Raw genomic sequence first — 7,765 nt, forward strand, 5'->3', positions numbered from 1 at the left:
CAGAAGATATTAAGAAGAGGTGGCAAGAATACGCAGAAGAACTGTACAAAAAAGATCTTCATGACCAAGGTAATCATGATGGTGTGATCACTGACCTAGAGCCAGACATCCTGGAATGTGAAGCAAAAGAGACACTTAGTATTGAACAGTCTTATGGACTCTGTGGGAGAGGGAGAGGGTGGGAAGATTTGGGAGAATGGCAATGAAACATGTAAAATATCATGTAGGAAACGAGTTGCCAGTCCAGGTTCGATGCATGACGCTGGATGCTTGGGCTGGTGTACTGGGACGGCCCAGGGATGGTATGGGGAGGGAGGAGGGAGGAGGGTTCGAGAAGGGGAACACATGTATACCTGTGGTGGATTCATTTTGATATTTGGCAAAACTAATACAATTATGTAAAGTTTAAAAATAAAATAAAATTAGAGAAAAAAAAAAAATAAAAATAAAAATATGTAAGTCAATACTAAAATGTATTTTTTATTCTAAAGAAAATAAAAAGTCCATCAAATGCAGGGGACACAGGTACATCCCGAGTCTAGGAACTAAGATCCCACATGCCACGGGGCAGCTAAGACCGTGTGCCAAAACTACTGAGCCTTTGTGCTCTAGAGCCTATGTTCTGTAACAAGAGGGGCTTCCACAATGAGAAGCCTGTGAACCACAACGAGGGAGTAGCCCCTGCTTCCTATGCTAGAGAAAGCCATGCTCTGCAACCAAGACTCGGCATAACCGAAAATAGATAAATAAATGATAATAATAAACTTGAAGAGATCTCTAGTCTTTCCCATTCTATTGTTTTCCTCTATTTCTTTGCATTGATCACTGAGGAAGGCTTTCTTATCTCTCCTTGCTCTTCTTTGGAACTCTGCATTCACATGGATATATCTTTCCCTTTCTCCTTCGCCTTTAGCGTCTCTTCTTTTCAAAGCTATTTGTAAGGCCTCCTCAGACAACCATTTTGCCTTTTTTGCATTTATTTTTCTTGGGGATGGTCTTGATCACTGCCTCCTGTACAATGTCATGAACCTCCGTTCATAGTTCTTCAGGCACTCTGTCTATCAGATCTAATCCCTTGAATCTACTTGTCATTTCCACTGTATAACAGTAAGGGACTCGATTTAGGTCATACCTGAATGGTCTAGTGGCTTTCCCTACTTTCTTCAATTTAAGTCTGAATTTGGCAATCAGGAGTTCATGATTGGAGCCACGGTCAGCTCCTGGTCATCTTTTTGCTGGATGTTTAGAACTTCTCCATCTTTGGCTGCAAAGAAAATTAGAAATACCAAGGGAACATTTCTTGCAAAGATAGGCACAATAAAGGACAGAAATGGTATGGACCTAATAGAAGCAGAAGATATTAAGGAGAGATGGCAAGAATACACAGAAGAACTGTACAAAAAAAAAGATCTTCATGACTCAGATAACCACGATGGTGTGATTACTTAACTAGAGCCAGACATCCTGGAATGTGAAGTCAAATGGGCCTTAGGAATCATCACCATGAACAAAGCTAGTGGAGGTGATGGAATTCCAGTTGAGCTATTTCAAATCCTAAAAGATGATGCTGTGAAAGTGATGCACTCCATATGCCAGCAAATTTGGAACACTCAGCAGTGGCCACAGGACTGGAAAAGGTCAGTTTTCATTTCAATCCCAAAGAAAGGCAATGCCAAAGAATGCACAATTGCACTCATCTCACACAGTAGCAAAGTAATGCTCAAATTCTCCAGGCCAGACTTCAGCAGTACATGAACCGTCAACTTCCTAATGTTCAAGCTGGATTTAGAAAAGGCAGAAGAACCAGAGATCAAATTGCCAACATCCGCTGGATCATCGAAAAAGCAAGAGAATTCTAGAAAAATATCTACTTCTGCTTTATTGATTACGCCAAAGCCTTTGACTGTGTAGATCAGAACAAATTGTGGAAAATTCTGAAAAAAAAGATGGGAATACCAGACCACCTTACCTGCCTCCTGAGAAATCTGTGTGCAGGTCAAGAAGCAACAGTTAGAACCAGACATGGTTCCAAATCAGGAAAGGAATACATCAAGGCTGTATATTGTCACCCTGCTTATTTAACTTATATGAAGGGTACATCATGTGAAATGCAGAGATGGATGAAGCACAAGCTGGAATCAAGATTTCCAGGAGAAATATCAATAACCTCAGATACACAGACGACACCACCCTTATGGCAGAAAGTGAAGAGGAACTAAAGATCCTCTTGATGAAAGTGAAAGAGGAGAGTGAAAAAGCTGGCTTAAAACTCAACATCGAAAAAACTAAGATCATAGCATCCAGTCCCATCACTTCATGGCAAATAAATGGGGAAACAGTGGAAATAAGTGACAGACTTTATTTTTTGGGGCTCCAAAATCACTGCAGATGGTGACTGCAGCCATGAAATTAAAAGATGCTTGCTCCTTGGAAGAAAAGTTATGACCAACCTAGACAGCATATTAAAAAGCAGAGACATTACTTTGCCGACAAAGGTCTATCTAGTCAAAGCTATGGCTTTTCCAGTAGTAATGTGTGGTTGTGAGAGTTGGACTATAAAGAAAGCTGAGATCTGAAGAATTGATGCTTTTGAACTGTGGTGTTGGAGAAGACTCTTGAGAGTCCCTTGGATTGCAAGGAGATCCAAACAGTCCATCTTAAAGGAAATCAACCCTGAATATTCATTGGAAGGACTGATGCTGAAGCTGAAACTCCAATACTTTGGTTACCTGATATGAAGAACTGACTCATTGGAAAAGAGCCTGATGCTGGGCAAGATTGAAGCCGAGAGGAAAAGGGGACAACAGAGGATGAGATGGTTGGATGGCATCACTGACTCAATGGACATCAATTTGAGCAAGCTCCAGGAGTTAGTGAAGAACAGGAAAGCCTAGCGTGCTGCAGTCCATGGGGTCCCAAAGAGTCGGACATGACTGGGCGACTGAACTGAACTGAATAATAACCTTGTAAAAAAGTCATTGTGTGTATAGAAAGAAGGGCAACATTAAAATTTACTTGTATTTATGTTATATATATTTCCAAGAGATATATGAGAACATATGCACCATAACATGTAAAAAATATTCACAGCAGCATTATTCATAATATCCCCAAAGTGAAGATTACAGAAAAACACCAAGAGTGGCATGCATGAACAGTGCCACAGCCATACAAGAGAATACTCTCAAGCCATGAAAAAGAAGCCAGCTTCAGCTATACCCAACAACATGAATGGATCTCCAAAACATGATGTGGGAAAAGTCAAGACAGACACAAAAGAATGCACTTGCTTATCATCTAATTAAAGTTCAAAAACAGACTAAATAAACTATACTAATTCAAAACAGTGATTAGCTTATAGGTAAGAGTCACCTGGAAGGGAGGGGAACTGCTAATGTTCTCCTGCTGGATTAGGTGAGGTTACGGAGAAGGAAATGGCAACCCACTCCAGTATTCTTGCCTGGAAAATTCCATGGATGGTGGAACCTGGTGGGCTACAGTCCATGGTGTCACAAAGAGTCGGACACGACTGAGCGACTTCACTTTCACTTTCACAGAGATAGTGACTTTTGTAGTCTACTTGTATTTTACTTTTATGTGCTATTTTACTAACTTTTCTGAAACTGAAAACAATGCACTGGCCAATACATTGTTTTCTGAATGTGAATAGATACACTGAATTTATCTATATTCTGAATAGGTTATCCTTATATATGGATTGTAGGGCTTCCCAGGTGGCCCAGATGGTAAAGAATCTTCCTGCACTGTGGTAGACCCAGGTTCAATCCCTCCGTCAGAAAGATCCCCTGCAGGAGGGCGCGGAAATCTGCCCCAGTACTCTTGCCTGGAGAATCCCATGGACAGAGGAGCCTGGTGGGCTACAGTCCATGGGATCACAAAAGAGTCAGACAAGAACAAAAGAAACAAGAACACAGGAAGCTGATAATATGATAATCCTGGTTGTCTCTTGATGATGAAACTGGGTGTCTAAAGGGTAGGAATATATTTTTTAAAACTTGAACCATATAAATGTATTAAATGTTCAAAAAATAGTAGTTTAAATAAATTATTACAATGAACTTTACCTGACACAACATACACTGTTTTAACAGACATAATTTTGATATTCTGGCTTTTACTTTCTATTTCTGTCACTAATGTCCGGCTTGCACATTGCTCTGCTCTTGTGCTATGCTAATAACAGCCTGTTGACCATTAGCTTCTGTTCGAGAAACTCTAGGGCATTTTGTTTCTAATCATCTTCTTTATTCAGCATTTTTTATCCATGCTCCATTTCAGACTCCAAAAATTTCTCCTAATTATTTCATTGGCAATTCTGATACATTTTTTCCCCTAGAGTTCCCTACACACAGTTCTTTTACTTCTACACATTCTAAAACTTAAAATTTTTTAATTAAATGATTGCTCAAAATTTCAACTCCTTTGCTGCTGTAAATAATTGCACTTTTCCAAACACTTTGATGCATGAAGTCAAGGCAAAATAGGTGACATTTGTTTACCTTTACAGGTTTGTGAAATTTCCACACTTAATTTCAAAAATATTAAGTAAATAAATGCTCAGATACGCACACAATTCTAAAAAAAAAAGAAGCATCATTGCCACCTGTTACCTGTTCAGTGCCAACATGTGTAGATTAATAAATATGGTTTTCACCTAAGCACTGACTGCTGGATTCTTTGGCTGCAGTGATCAGGTGGAAAATGTACTCTTTTTTGAGAAGACATAAATAGAACTGTTATATACCATAGTTTAGTATGAGTGTAATGAGAGGCAAAATGTAGTGAATTGTGAATTAAGAGGATGATGTAACACCTTAGATAGTAAAAAACTGGTTAATCCTAAACCTATCAAGTAACTTGATAAAATATCAGAAGTTCTAAAATAATTTTTTTAACAATGGTCTCATTTAACAGATGGAGAAAATGGAAACAGACACAGAGTAACCTGGAATATGTCGATTTGAGGTTTTTAATCCATGGGTGATATTTAAAACAGTAAGAGTGATATGACATAGGTACTGATCCAATAGAACAGACCATTCAGCCTTGGCCTTGGAGGTTGTCTGTGGGTCAGGAGTGAAGTCTTCAAGTCCTGTAGGGATGGCTGTGACAGCGATGAGAAAGAGAGCAATGGGGTCTGGCCCAGCGTGGGGAGGGGGTGCTCCTTGATGCCTTAATATTTTGATCTCCTTGCTGTCCAAGAGACTAGGCTATGAAAATTCTGTTCTCCCAACAAAATCACAATCATTTTTCCTACAATGGGAAGTGTGCCCTGGCTGACGTTTCCCTCATAGCCACCTTCTATATCCTCACATATCCCTAAAATAAGAAAACACAAGCATCCACCTGCAGCAAATTCTAAAGGACCTTCAGCCTACCTCGTTGGCTTTGTGTCAAATTTATTGCTGAATTTCACTACAGCCTCCTGATCTGCTTTATTGCTGATTTTAATCTTGTTTGTTTTGAGCTTCTGAGTCTACCGCAAAATACCTAATACACTCTTTGTAGCCAGAGACTGTAAAAATAGAATGTATCATATTCCCATTATAACCACGTTATATCATCCACATTACACAGCACCCATAGGTGGCCTACATTTTTAATTATTTCCCCCCTCAAAACTCTAAATTATTACAATGAATTTGGAAACTCCTCCACCTCTCATCAGAGCAAGTAATTGAATACTGCATTATGATAATAAACCATCTTTCCTTCTAAGTGCTCATTCCCAGAGGGCTTTGTTCTGTGCAGGAAGTCCAACATGTGCTGAGTACTCAGACCATCATGCCTTGTTTGTTATTTTGCCTTGGATCTTAAACCACTTTTACTCCAACAAACCCTCCTCGCATTCTGCAGTCAAACCTATCAAGGGGGCACCATTCTTTAGGTAGAAAAGCAATTCCCAGTCTCTGGTGACAAGGATGTGCCTCTGCTTCCTAATACAGGGAAGACATCTTTCTCATGGGGAATTTAATGACTCATTTTTTAGTGGAATGGGAAAAGTCAGGGAGCCCTTCCTGCACCTACTATTTTTATGTAACTTCAGCTCCAAATAATTGAGGTGACAAAGCAGCATATTTGAGGATAGCATGTCCCAAACTCCTCTGTAGCCTGGATAGGCAACCAACACCATGGTTAGGTTGGAGGGTTGATAAAGGGCCTCACTGAACAGGTTCATCCTCCACCCCCAACAAGCCACGTGGGTGACAAATCACTCGTCCATCCTATACTTCACTTCAGAAACCACCTCTGAAAATAAAAATACAAATCATGACCAAGGGGAGGTGGATGCCCAGCATCTGACCAGCTCTTCCTTCAAAACCCTCTGATTTCCTCCCCTAGCTTTCAAAACCCTCTACTGGATGGCACATTGCTTTTCCCATTTATCTTAGCTCTGGTCTCCTGTTCATCTAGCTGCTGCTACTGAAGTCAATTTCAGCAAGAAGTAATTCTTCTCAAGGGGTTTCCCTGGTGGCTCAGTGGTAAAACAAACAAACAAACAAAAACCCTGCCAATGCAGGAGACACAGGAGATGTGGGTTCCATCCCTGGGTTGGGAAGATCCTGGAGAAGGGAATGGCAACCCACTCCAGCATTCTTGCCTGGGAAATCCCATGGGCAGAGGAGTTTGGTGGGCTAGAGTCCATGGGGGTTGCAAAAGAGTCAGATACAACTGAGCAACTAAAAAACAACAACAAATTCTTCTCAAAGCCTCTTTCATATTTATCTGAACCTATTGACAGCAAATGCCATTAAAGTCCCTTGAGACCCTCTGTATATCCTGGTACTATGTTCAGGGTGTTCGTAACAGAAGGAGTCACTGCCCGCACAACAGGGAGACATTTATATACAGTAAGTAGCGGCTGAGCTTCATCTTGACCTGAGCTATGGTTGGCAGACAATGTCATTCTCTTGCACTTCTAATCCTTTAACAAAAAGGGCAACATGTGCTGTGTACTCAGCTCAGAGAGAACAGTCTGATGCCGGGGACACTAAGAGCCCCAAGACTGACGTGGAGCTTCTTTCTGAATCTTGTCCTTTGCACCCTGCAGCCTTTGTTATTAAAGTACACAAGTGAGTAGCCGATAATTGGTAGAACATTTGGCAGCTAAGCACCTCTTCTGCCACAAATCAGAAAGATTCAGGAAGAGAATTCTTTCACAGGAAAATGCACAGGGGCAGGAGAGAGCTTCTGCAATGCTTGTCACGTTCTGTTTCTTGATCCGGGTAGTAGCTACATGCTGCTGCTGCTGCTGCTGCTAAGTCGCTTCAGTTGTGTCCGACTCTGTGCAACCCCATAGACAGCAGCCCACTAGGCTCCTCTGTCCCTGGGATTCTCCAGGCAAGAATACTGGAGTGGGTTGCCGTTTCCTTCTCCAATGCATGAAAGTGAAAAGTGAAAGTGAAGTCACTCTGTCATGCCCAACTCTTAGTGACCCCATGGACTGGAGCCTACTAGGCTCCTCTGCCCATGGGATTTTCCAGGCAAGAGTACTGAAGTGGGGTGCCATTGCCTTCTCCAGTACTTACATAGGGGTGTTGATTTGAGAAAAATTCATGCAGTTCCATACTTATGTGTTGTGTGCTTTTCTCTCTGTGAGTTATACTTCAATTAAAAAACTCATTAAGGCATTAAAGAAAATTGAATATGTTAAGTATATGTGCTATTTGAAATTTTCAAGGAATGTTAATTAACTAGGTAAATGGACTAAATATTAATCAGTCAGTTTAAAAGTTATTGTTCA

Source organism: Bison bison, unplaced genomic scaffold, assembly GCF_000754665.1.
Source record: "Bison bison bison isolate TAMUID 2011002044 unplaced genomic scaffold, Bison_UMD1.0 scf7180017864530, whole genome shotgun sequence".
Classification (NCBI taxonomy): Eukaryota; Metazoa; Chordata; class Mammalia; order Artiodactyla; family Bovidae; genus Bison; species Bison bison.